This window comes from Rhinopithecus bieti, unplaced genomic scaffold (genome assembly GCF_001698545.2).
Source record: "Rhinopithecus bieti isolate Rb0 unplaced genomic scaffold, ASM169854v2 scaffold_18153, whole genome shotgun sequence".
NCBI classification, from domain to species: domain Eukaryota; kingdom Metazoa; phylum Chordata; class Mammalia; order Primates; family Cercopithecidae; genus Rhinopithecus; species Rhinopithecus bieti.
In genome coordinates, this window is record NW_016809139.1 from 2274778 (window position 1) to 2287613 (window position 12836).

At 52.5% G+C, this 12836-nt stretch overlaps 1 protein-coding gene across 1 annotated transcript in view; it reads right to left on the reverse strand.

Annotated features, from left to right (window-relative positions):
- AGPAT3 (1-acylglycerol-3-phosphate O-acyltransferase 3) overlaps positions 1-12836 on the reverse strand; it is a 124893-nt gene that overhangs the window by 75069 nt on the left and 36988 nt on the right. Inside the window, exon 2 of the mRNA XM_017888729.1 lies at positions 10835-10897. The gene's annotated coding sequence lies outside the window, so the exon portion shown is untranslated. The remainder of the gene's footprint in view (positions 1-10834; positions 10898-12836) is intronic.

Sequence of the window (12836 nt, forward strand, 5' to 3'; positions counted from 1 at the left end):
AAAAAAAAAAAAAAAAAAAAAAAAAAAAAAAAAAAAAAAAAAAAAAAAACCTCTACATGGAATCTTGTATTTTAAAAAAATTGTAAAATTAAAATAATTAAAATATCTACTAAACAGTTTTTAAAAATTTACCTCTAACAAAAATACCAAAGGCAGATGATTTCACAAGTGAATTCTACAAATCCTATAAGAATAGACTATTTTAACATTAATTAAACTTCCCCAGAACATAAAGAAGGAAGATGTCCCAATCCCTTTAATGAAGCAACAGTGACATAAAATTCACAAGGAGAAAGGGTGAGAGGGAAGGGAAGAAGGAAATGTGTCTAAATCACCGTCTCAAATTGAGGCGTGAGGAACCCAGGGGGCCCCAGACCTCGCAGGCAGGGGGATTCTGAGAGCCTTCTTCACGAGCTCATAGCCTTGTGCAGCATAATTTTCTTTATGAGCCTCAACCACGACACAGCACAACAGGCTGCCTGCAGAGGCAGAGAGATGTCAGCTGTGGCTGCTGAGGTCAGACATCAAAGAGACAGATAAAAATAGAAAACAGGGCCACTGTCCTTACTAATTTTGGAAACTATGGGTTTTCCTTACAAAAGCTGGTTTATCCCAGGACACAGGAAAAAAATATTTTTTTATGCATTGGGCTTTGAAATGAATTATTAAATATTTTTAAATGCTCTTACTATTAATTTCTTAACTAGTGTTTATCAACACCATATTAGAGGTCTCTTGACCTCAGTACTCCTGGCATTTTGGATGGGATAACTCTGCTGGGGCCGGCTGTGCTCTGCGGGATTCAGCAGCCTCCCTGGTCTTTGTGCATTTGATGCAGGAGTGACTGTCTCCCAGCAGCTGCCAACCAAAAACATCTCCTGCCATCGCCAAATGTCCGCCAGAGGACAAGGGGAGTCACCCCAGTTAAGGACCACAATGGTTGCAACTCAAAAGCAAAATCTCTTTGGGGTCCTCAATAATTTTTTTTTTGAGACAGGGTCTTGCTCTGTCACCCAGGCTGGGGTGCAGTGGGGTGATCTCAGCTCACTGCAACCTCCACTCCTGGGGCTTAGGTGATCCTCCCGTCTCAGCCTCCCAAGTAGCTGGTACTAGAGGCATGCACCACCATGCCTGGCTAATTTTTGTATTTTTTATAGAGACGGGGTTTTACCATGTTGCCGGTCTCAAACTTCTGAGCTCAAGTGACCCACCCACCTCGGCCTCCCAAAGTGCTGGGATTATAGGCCTGAGCCACCACACCAGGGCCTCAGTAATTTTTTAAGAGTGAAAGAGCCCATAAGTTTGAGAATCACTGCTCTTCATATGACTACGAATGCAAAAATGTCTTTAAAATTTAGCAAACAGGGCTAACAGCGCATTAGAAAGTCAACACACACACGATGACCATGGGGATCTGTTCCAGGAATGCAAGGATGGTTTGCTATGAGGAAACTGACTAACAAAGTTCATCTGATTCCTTAACAAGAAGGTTTGACAGGCAACACAACAACATTCAACCCTGGCTTCCCAATGAAAACACTCAGCAAAGCAGGGGCCAGTACAAAATATTACACGAATTCAATGTCTGCCTCCCCTATGAGCACACACTCACTGAACTTCCAGTGAGGTGCTCATTCACAGGCCAGTGAGCATTTCACTCACTGGGCAAACACCAAAGGCACCGCAGCCAACATCAGGGACAAGGCAGAGCACCCTGTAGTTAAAGGCCAGCCTCATGCATGCCCAGCGATGGAATACCCACAGTAAATATACATTTGCAAGGCCGGGCGCAGTGGCTCAAGCCTGTAATCCCAGCACTTTGGGAGGCCGAGATGGGCGGATCACGAGGTCGGGAGATCGAGACCATCCTGGCTAACACGGTGAAACCCCGTCTCTACTAAAAAATACAAAAAACTAGCCGGGCAAGGTGGCGGGCGCCTGTAGTCCCAGCTACTCGGGAGGCTGAGGTGAGAGAATGGCGTAAACCCGGGAGGCGGAGCTTGCAGTGAGCTGAGATCCGGCCACTGCACTCCAGCCTGGGCGACAGAGCGAGACTCCGTCTCAAAAAAAATATATATATATATACATTTGCAAACTGACTCCAGCCAGGACTTTACCAAAATATCATGACCATATTTGGTTTATCCTAGGACACAGGAATGGTTTACTATGGAAAACCAATTAACAGGACTATTGACACTAAGTGATAAAAGGAGAAAAGCAACAGGATGATTTGCATTTAGACTCAGGAAAAGCAGATGCTGAAGTCCATGGCCATGTACCACTGATTAAGAAAGACGTAGGCACGAGGCCCTGTTCCTCAGGGCACTTCCTGCAGCCACTGGCATAGGACGAGTAAAGGAGAGAATTAAAGATTGGAAAGAATAAAGCAAGTTTTCATCATTTGTACATGACACGATCATCTGTGCGGAAAATCCACAAGTTCCTGGCCACGGCCAGAGCACCCCTGGCGCCCACAGGGGCTGCCTGCCATCCTCGCCTGGTCTGCGCCATGGCCAGCCTTCCTCAGGAGAAATTCATCCTCACTTGGGAGGGAAGAGGAAGGGAGGCAAGGCCACAATAAAAAGGAGATGCGACTCACATGTGCCCCACCTTTTACTCGAATGCCAGGCTTGCCCTGTGGCCCCGGCATCATCCTCTGCCACTCTGGCAGGCTGGACTGAAGGCACACAGTGGTCCCATCCAGTTCGGGCCCGCGTGTTGCCATGGACATGCCTCCCCATTCCAATCCACATGGAAGTGGTGAGAACACTTACAGCAACACCCAAGCCGAGCCTGTGAGGACGACTAAGATACCTCTGGGCTCCCAGCGCCACCACGCCCATGAGTCCATAGAGCTCCACCAGGACCCCCTGACCTAAAGCCAAACCAGCACAGCAAGACATGCTGGGGCCCGGCCTGGCAGCTCCAGGGGCAGCCTCTGCTTTGAATCACATTCACCAAGAGGTAAGGGCGTGCCAGGCAGGCAGTGTCTGAGAGAAGACACACCCACAGGCACACAGCAGCCTTGTGACCAGGCATGGTCAGACGAAAGTCACCGCCCTCGTGTCTGCTGCCCTGCACTTCAGACGACTGCAGAGGAGCTGCTAGCTCATGAACACAGGTGACCCGGCCAATAAAACACGCAGAAATGTGCATGCATAGAACCCTTTACCTGTGTTCCAACAGGAGGAACCCAGTGCAGGACGTTCCAGAGCACAGCGGCTCCACAGTGGAAAAGGAGTCTGCAGCCCAGGCCATGGAGCACCTAGGGCCTCCTTGCCACCTTGATGAACTTATGAACAGCACCAGATAGACAGACAGAAAGAGCAGGCAGGAGGCAAAGTCCACCTTCCAGCGAGGCGGCATCTGGGCCAGGTGGGGTCACCCAGAGACCGGGGAGCTGTAAGGGCCAGTGTTGAAATCTTCCTGGACAGGCCTCACTGTGTTGGCCTGGACAGGCTGCTTCTGACCCTGCCCAGTCCCTCAACATAAGAGCGCAGTTCTAGGACACTTTCCAAATCGCACAAACACAGTTCAAGTCTTTAAGGCAGACTGGTTCTAGGAGACTGATGATCAGCTAACTGCTCCGAAACCATCACACAGACATAATGCATACATGTGTGTCTATAGGTACCTCTTTAGAACATGCATAAAAAAGGAAGTATTTTTTTAAATGAAGTAGATCTATGTGTAGTGCAAGTTTCCCAAGACAAGTTAAAATCAGGTTTTGCAGAGAGATGTCATGACATGTAGGTGCATTTTTGGAAACCCTGTGTGTGTATGTATGTTCTTACATGTACTTTTTATAAACTCGAGAAGGATAAACCACAAACCACTTATAGTGGTTCCCTCCAGGAAAAAGAGTGGGATTTGGGATGGAGTGAAGAATGCAACTTTAATTATTCATTAGATTTGGCTCTGTGTTTAAATTTCATAAGCATGTATTACTTTTATAATGAAAATGTAAATATCAAATGGATAATTAACTTGTGTGCACATTAACCTCCAACCCTCTGTCTCTGCAGTGGCTGGAACAGTACAGCCTTGTCCTGAACACTGATTTGTTTCTTAAGAAAGAAGCTTCCCTTGCAGAATACCTGACTTCACGAGACACAGCTTGGCAGATCAAAGTCTGAGCCCTTTGCTCTCCCCTCATATATATCACACTTTAGAGCACAAAGATAATTCCTCCTCCAACGCACAGCAAAGGTGTAAGAACTGCACAGTGACAGTGACCTGGAACGCCCACCACCTCCAGTTCCCCATGGGCATATAGCACACTTGCTTCCAGAGGCCAGGCCGGCCCTCCTCAGCCCTCCCCTCCACCTGTCCTTCACTCACTGTGTTAGGACCCTAGACTGCTGCTGGCAACACGTGCGGCCACAGCCACTGGGAGACACCTGTGGCTCCACTCCCCTCCTCCAGGGCATCTGCCACCAATCTCTGCAGCCCAGCACCTCTCATGGGTGCAGGACCAGACTGGCACAAACCTTTGGCTGCTGTCAGGGCTGAACACGGCATTCCCCAGAAACAGGCCGGGAGCACAGAGGGAGGCCATGTCCATCCGCCTCTGTCTTCCGTGTTCCTGAGACAGGTGTGAGTCACACACCCTTCAGGCTCCCCTGGCTTGAGAACTCACGAACGGGGGGATCCCAGCCACAGGTCATGCTGTGGGTTTTAACCCGGAAAGAACAAGACACCACACACCTGCCTCACTTCCCCAGGATGCATCCTAGGTCTCCTAAACTCTCAGCCCAGGATGCCCTGGGGGCTGCAATGTGCCACCTGGGGGCTTACTCCTCACCCCCACCCTCTCCACGATGAGCCCTGGGCCCCCCTCCCCACCAGGCTAGCGTTCAGATAGACTCTGCAGAACGGTGGACTAATGCTCAGGACAGGGGCCCGGTGCTCCCTTACAGCTTCCCCCTGCAGCAGAGAACAAAGTCCCACCCAGTGGCTTCTCAGAGACCCACGGTCGGCCTGCAGGCCTGGGAGCCAGGCTCTCCCGCAACGAGGGCAGAGTGAGGAAAGATGAGACCTGAGACAAACACGACAGAACGGCACCATCCAGATACCTTTCGTTATCCAAGAAAGACTCAAGAACACTTTAAAATCCTCTTAAAATGTGTATGAAAAATGAGTGGCCCACCGCCGGCCAGTCCACTGCCTGCCGTGACGGGGCCGTGGACCGAGGGGCCTGCAGCTTCCGAGGAAGCCACCCCAAGTGACGTCACCGGATCGGCCCAATGGGGCCCTTGCAGCACCCAGACTGAGAGGAGCCTTTCTTGAAGTTGGAAGAGTGAAGTCCCTTATCAGACAATGTTTGTTGTACAAAGAAAAAAAAATAGTAAGTAAAAATTAAAATCCACGAATGAAGTCCTGTTGAGCTGAGGCCCGGCCACTCTCGGGCTTTTTCCCAGCGGCCTCCCTCTCCAGGGCAGGGGTGGCTGTGACGGGGGCACGTGAGGACCCGGGAGCAGAAGACGCAGGCCCACCTCGGGGCACAGACGGGCATCCAGGGGCCGTGTGAGCTGAGCCTGAGCCTGTATCCTCATCCGAAAAACGCAAACAACAGGGTTCGCTCCACAGGGATGGAAGGAAATGAAATGACGAGGGACTTTTGCAGCCTGGAGCTGGCAGGCCACCACGCTGACGCAGCACGGGCTTTGATCCTTGCCCTCGTCAGCAAGTGTCCTTGGCAATTAGCCTTTTCTTAAAGAACCCAAAGGTTTTAGGATCTACTGGCGTTTCAGTCCTGAACCTGGAGCTGGAGGCCACAGGTCCCTTCTCATCCTTCTAGTGCTGCCCCCACGAGCCCTGGCTCCACTCCCCCCACCCCATGCCCTCACCTGCTATCTATGCAAGAGCTGGGCTCCTGTGCCCACTTCCCAGACGGGTCACCAAGGCCGAGGAAAGCAAATGCCTTGCTGTGAATCATGCAGCAAGTCACACACCGGGCTCCACAAGCTCCCAGCCCATGTGCTCCCCCTGATCGGGACTCTTCCTCTCTGATCGAGAAGGGGGGCTGGGCACGGTGGCTCAAGCCTGTAATCCCAGCACTTTGGGAGGCCGAGACGGGTGGATCACGAGGTCAGGAGATCAAGACCATCCTGGCCAACATGGTGAAACCCCATCTCTACTAAAAAAATACAAAAAACTAGCCGGGCGAGGTGGCGGGCGCCTGTAGTCCCAGCTACTTGGGAGGCTGAGGCAGGAGAATGGCGTAAACCCGGGAGGCGGAGCTTGCAGTGAGCTGAGATCCGGCCACTGCACTCCAGCCTGGGCGACAGAGCGAGACTCCGTCTCAAAAAAAAAAAAAAAGAAGGGCCAGGGCTCAACGCACGCGTCAGGCTAGCAGGTAGCTGTGTAAACCTGGCTGGTTCCACTTATGACAGGCGTTCCTTCCCCGCAGTTCTCAGGGCTGGGGGTGACCAGCCCCAATAAGGCTGCCAGCTCTGGATGTCACCAAATTCACCCCAAGCCCTGGTATTTTGTGCTTTAGGGCACAAATGAAGCTTGCCAAGTGCCTCATACACGCCTTGGAAATCTCACTCCAGCTTTGGGACACACGCACATTTTTCCCATGTAATTTAGGCTCTGAAGTGCTCAGGTCTTCCCGCACATGGAATGTGAAAGTGCCCCTGGAGTGCCTGGGCCAGCAGCCTCCTCCGAAGACTGTCATCCCTTTGCTCCGCTATTATGGGAGCATGCGTCCACGTGGGTGGGCACTGCTCTGTCCCCCGGGGTCTCCAGCACACCGAGCCGTGCGACGGCGACGGAGAGGGCGTGCAAACACCCGGCAGGGGAATCGACAAACATGTGGCTTTAACGTGGTACCGGTCGGCTGGGTTTGGGGGTTTGGTTGTTGTTGCTTTTTGAGTCTGCTGTTTTGTAGAAGCTCATATTTTTCACGGAGGAATTCAGATGAAACTGAAAACGCAAGCTCTAACGAAGCTTATGTGGCACGGTTTTGTTTTTTTTTTCTGTCATTTTTTGAGATGGAGTCTCGCTCTGTCGCCCAGGCTGGAGTGCAGTGGCGCGATCTCGGCTTACTGCAAGCTCCGCCTCCCGGGTTCCCGCCATTCTCCTGCCTCAGCGTCCCCAGTAGCTGGGACTACAGGCGCCCGCCACCATGCCCAGCTAATTATTTGTATTTTTAGTAGAGACGGGGTTTCACTGTGTTAGCCAGGATGGTCTCGATTTTCTGACCTCGTGATCCGCCCGCCTTGGCCTCCCGAAGTGCTGGGATTACAGGCGTGAGCCACCACGCCAGGTATGGCACGGTTTTATAGAAAACTTTTTGTTAAAGTGTAACAGATACAGAGAAGTACATAAATCTTCAGCGTGCGGCTGGATGAAATTCCAGAGAGGATCCACTCTGACCAGCAGCACCCAGGTCAAGAAACGAAATCCAACTACTTTGGGAGGCCAAGGCAAGCAGATCACTTGAGCCCAGGAGTTCAAGACCAGCCTGGGCAACATGGCGAAACCTGGTCTCTACAAAAAATAAAAAAGTTAGCCAGGTGTGGTGGCACATGCCCGTGGTCCCAGCTACCGGGAGGCTGAGGCAGGAGGATCCCTTCAGCCCAGAGGCGCTCAAAGCTGAAGTGAGCTGAGATCGCACCACTGCACTCCAGCCTGGGAGTCAGAGTGAGACTCCGTCTCAAAAAAAAAAAGGGAAAGGAAGGGAGGGGAGGGGGGAGGGGAGAGGGGAGGGGGAGGGGAGAGGAGGGGGAAGGGGAGGGGAGGGGAGAGGGGAGGGGAGGAGAGGGAGGGGAGGGAGAGACGGGGAGGGGAGGGAGAGGGGAGGGAGGGGAGAGGGGAGGGAGAGGGGAGGGGAAGGGGCAGGGGAGACGAGGGGAGGGGAGGGGGAGGGGAGAGGGGAGGGAGGGGGAGGGGGAGGGGAGGGGAGGGGAGGGAAGGGACCCTCGCCAGCCCCTGAAGCCCCCCAGGCCTCCTTTGCCTCCTGCCAGGGCAACTGCCCCTCCCGCTCCCCCTGCTAGGTCTACCTGTCACTGCGCTGCAGGCATGTGGGCCTTGCACATGTGCTGACCCACTGCGCTTCTTCCATCCAGCATGTGCCTGTCGGCTCGTCCAGGCGGAGCGGGGCTGTCTCCACACACCTCATTCCATGCTGCTCCCCTGGGCAAGCACACGGTAGTGTATTCACCCAGTCCACCACTGCAGGGCACACAGGTCTGATGAACATGGAACCGGTGACGCCCTTGGGCCTGGCTGTGGGTTCACGCTCCAGAGCAGAGCGGCTGGGTCACAAGCCATGGGTTTGCTCCGCTTTGGAAGATATCACCCAAGTTTTCCAAAAAGAGGTCAAGTCACAGTCACCATGAGGAACGAGCGTCCCATCGCACCCCATCGCACCCCATCCCACCTCCTCACCAACTCTGGCCTTATCTGTCTCTTTGGTTTTAGCCAATCCACTGACTGTGGAGTGATACAACAGTTCTGGTTTTAAATGTTCATTTATCTGATAACCAATGAAGTTGCCTTTTCAGATGTTTGTTAGATATTTGGGCACCTTTCGAGAGGTCCTGGTGCAAGTCATGGGCAAATGTTTTGCTACAGATTTCGATGTTAATACTCACCAGCTTGGGCAGGGGGCTGTTTAGTTCTGCAATCTCTCCTCCCTCCCAAAAGTGATACATGCAGCGCCACCACTGACAGTCATCCAGTTTTGTGAATGTCAAGTTACTCATCCTGGAAGCTTGGTTGTAAATCTGATTTGGGTTGTTCTGCAGCCATTACTAGCCCCAAAAGACACAATGTTTCCAACCTGTCCTTCTTCCCATTCTTTTCCCCAGACCTCGGTGGTTACAGAACCGTGATTCCCTGTCCCCAGAAAGGGGACCAAGGAGATCAAACTGATTTCCACCTTCATCTTCTCGAAATGTCCTCCTTCTGGGAGAGGTCTGCTGACGCCTGGTGCACCTCGGCCAGTTTCTCCCCTAGAAGCAAAACCTCGTCCACAGCACAAGCCCACGTGCGCCACATCCTGCACCTGACAGACTGGAAGCCCCCTGGCCCCCCAGCCCTTGCTGGTGGCCTTCCCACAGCCCTGTGGCCACGGCGGAAGCCCCACGCCCTCCTCTCAGCCCTGAGTACAGTCCAACAATAGCCAAAGGACACGCAGAGGAGTGGGAATGCCAGGAACGCCCTGAGAGCTGAACCTGGGGGTGGGGGGGGGCGCGCAAGACAGTTGAAGTTTCTTTTGCACAGAATAGCAATTTGCAACAATTTAACAGTTTAAACCACAGGCAAAGTATTAAATCAACAATAAGCAAACCCAGCAAGTCAACTTTTGTGAATTCAGAATGTTAGAGAGGAGAGCTCAGAGTGCCGGTCAGCTGGGAGCTGCCACTGTGCCTTTACAGTATCGTTAGTATCTTTATAGTATCTGCTATCAAGTAAGCAATCTTAATAAAACAATCCTAAAGAGACACTAGGCCGGGCACGGTGGCTCAAGCCTGTAATCCCAGCACTTGGGGAGGCCAAGGCGGGCGGATCACAAGGTCAAGCAATAGAGACCATCCTGGCCGACATGGTAAAACCCTGTCTCTACTAAAAACACAAAAATTAGCCGGGCGTGGTGGCGGGCGCCTGTAGACCCAGCTACTCAGGGGACTGAGGCAGGAGACTCATTTGAACCCGGGAAGCGGAGATGGCAGTGGGCTGAGATTGTTCCACTGCACTCCAGCCTGGGCGACAGAGCCAGACTGTCTCAAAATAAATAAATAATAAAAAATAAAAAGAGACACTAAATGCAGTCATTTTAATTTGAAAACTAAGGAGGCATTCAGCACCCAGCTCAGACGGTCAGCAGTGCTGTTCGAGGTCAGCCGTGACTGCATCTCCGAAAGCCCGAGCTTGGCGCTGGCCACGTCAATCCCGCTTGCGTTTGTTTTCATCAAATGGCAGCTGTCAACACACCCTGGGTTGTGACTGGGACGCAGGAGGCTAAGTCACCTGCCTACCCAGAACTGGGCCTGTGAGTTACACCTGGAAGCCTCAGAACATCAGGGATGGGATTTGATCTCTGCCGACAGTATTTGGAGAAGAGACGCCTCCCAGGTCGAAAGCAGCCATGGCGGGAGAAGGACACGGGGTCCAGGCCCACCTGGAAGGGACCTGCAGCCTCATCAGCTGCAGCAGCGGGCCTGGGAATGGGGGCGGAACACACGGAGCAGCGGGCAGGGGCCCTATGAGGACAGGCCACAGGAGCACAGGAGGAGCTGCCCATCCCCGGGCCCACCCAGTGACCCAACGGCCAGGGAATTCCCTGCTCTCAACCAAACCCAGGGCTTCCTGAGGACAGCGGCCCCCAGGAGCAGGGCACCGACCCCCAGGAGCAGGGCACCCTCCAGCAATAGCCAGCTGGGCTCCCCACGGGGATCGTGCAGCCGTCCCCAGGCCACAGGTCTGCCCCATCCCACAGATGGCTCCCAGTTGGTCTCCAGGAGAGAGATGGACTTCCTGGGCTGCTAACAGAGCCGGGGCAGCCCTGTGAGGTGACCCCCATGTCCGCTGTGCCCTGGTAGGCGCCTCAGCCCAGGGGCATTTGTAGCTTAGCCCCTTTGAGCTCAGCTCACCCCTCGCAGGAAGAGAACAAAGTTACCTGAACTTTACCCATCTGGGTTTTGGACAAATGAGAAGAGACCATAATAAATATTCTGTTGGTCACAAGCAAAGGTTAAAATATATACCCTTTAAGAAAAATTAATCAACAAGGTATCAAGGTCCAACACTGACCCCAACACTGGACACACACACACACACACACGGCGCCCTGTGTCAGGCGGCCTCACTGCCCACTTACCAAGGCACAAGGTCAGCAGAGCCAGTGGGAACAGCTGCCCTCAGGGCTTCCAGCTGGACAAGCCTGAAAGTGAAAGGCACACATGTCAACGTGCTTGCGTAGGACTGGAGAGACGCCGTGTGACCAAATACGTGTGGCCACTTCAAAACCTGAAAGGCTGCGTGCCAGGGAGACTGACAAGCACGCATTAACATCCTCTCCTGATCCAACACTCCATAACTTAAAACATCAGGGTCAAGGCCATTCAGGGCGTTGCTGTTGCACTGCTTCCCACTGCCTGGCCAGGAGGCCCAACAGATGGCTCATAAATGAACAGTCCCGGAGCCGCCAGAGGTCACGCCCCAGGAAGGACACGGGGAAGCCACCTGCAGGCTCTTGGAAAGGTGGAGCCACCGCGGGCCCCTCCAGATGCCACAGCTCCTGCAACAGCTACACCAGCCTTACATGCATTCCCGCTGCTCCCCAAAGCCCTGCCAGCCACAGCCCTGGGTTCCTCCAAAGTCCAGCCCAGCCGCCCCCGGCAGACCATTAGCCTGCCTGTCCGCAACCAGGAAAAAGCCCATGTTTGCTCATTTGTGTTACATTGTGGTGAAATATACATAACATAAAATTCATCATTTTTAGGTGCATGGTTCAGGGGCTTTATGTCCATTCCCACTGCTGTGCAACCATCACCCCGTCCATTTCCAGAACTTTCCCATCTTCCCAAGCAGAAACACTGTCCCCATTAAACACCATCCCCCCCAGCCCCTGGCACCCACCATCCCACTTTCTGTCTCTGAGTTAACCACTCTAGGGACCTCATATAAGCGGAATCATACACATTTGTCCTTATGTGACTGGCTTATTTCACTTAACATAATGTCCTCAAGGCTCACCCACTTGGTGGCAGGTGTCGGAATGTCATTCACATTTAAGGCTGGATAATATTCCACTACAGACACTATGGACCGAATGTTTGTATCCCCAGCCACAAATTCCTATGTTTTTTTGAGACAGGATCTCGCTCTGTCACCCAGGCTGGAGTCACCGTGGCACAATCACGACTCACTGCAGCCTCAGTCTTCTGGGCTCAAGTGATTCTCCCACTTCAGCCTCTCAAGTAGCTGGGACTACAGGTGTGTGCCACTATGCCCAGATAATTTTTTTTTTTAATTTTTTGTAGAGACAGCATTTCACTATGTTGCCTAGGCTGATCTTGAACTCTTGAACTCAAGTGATCCGCCCGCCTCGCTGTCCCAAAGTGCTGGAATTACAGGTATGAGTCCCCATGCCTGGTCCAAACTCATACATTGAAATCCTCCCTGCTAATGTGATGAAAATTTGGAGACAGGGCCATTGGCAGGGGATTAGGCCAAGAGGGAGGAGCCTCAAAAATGGGATTGGTGCCATTATGCCAAAAGACACAAGTCAGCTGCTTCCTGTCTCTCCGCCATATGAGGGCACAACCAGGAAGAGGCCCTCACCAGGCACCAAACCTACAGGCACCTCGACCTCAGACTTCCAGCCCCCAGAACTGTGAGAAATAAATGTCGGTTACTTAAGCCAGCCAGTCGGTGTTAATTTTTTTTACAGCAGCCCAAACTGACAAAGACAGTGTATACATCACATATTTTCTTGTATTAATCTCACAGTTCTAGCTTTCACATTTAGGTCTATGATCCATTTTGAGTTAACTTTTTTTTTTTTTTTTTTTTTTTTTGAGACGGAGTCTTGCTCTGTCACCCAGGCTGGAGTGCAGTGGCTGGATCTCAGCTCACTGCAAGCTCCGCCTCCCGGGTTTACGCCATTCTCCTGCCTCAGCCTCCCGAGTAGCTGGGACTACAGGCGCCCGCCACCTCGCCCGGCTAGTTTTTTGTATTTTTTAGTAGAGACGGGGTTTCACCATGTTAGCCAGGATGGTCTCGATCTCCTGACCTTGTGATCCGCCCGTCTCGGCCTCCCAAAGTGCTGGGATTACAGGCTTGAGCCACCGCGCCCGGCCAACTTTTTTTTTTTTTTT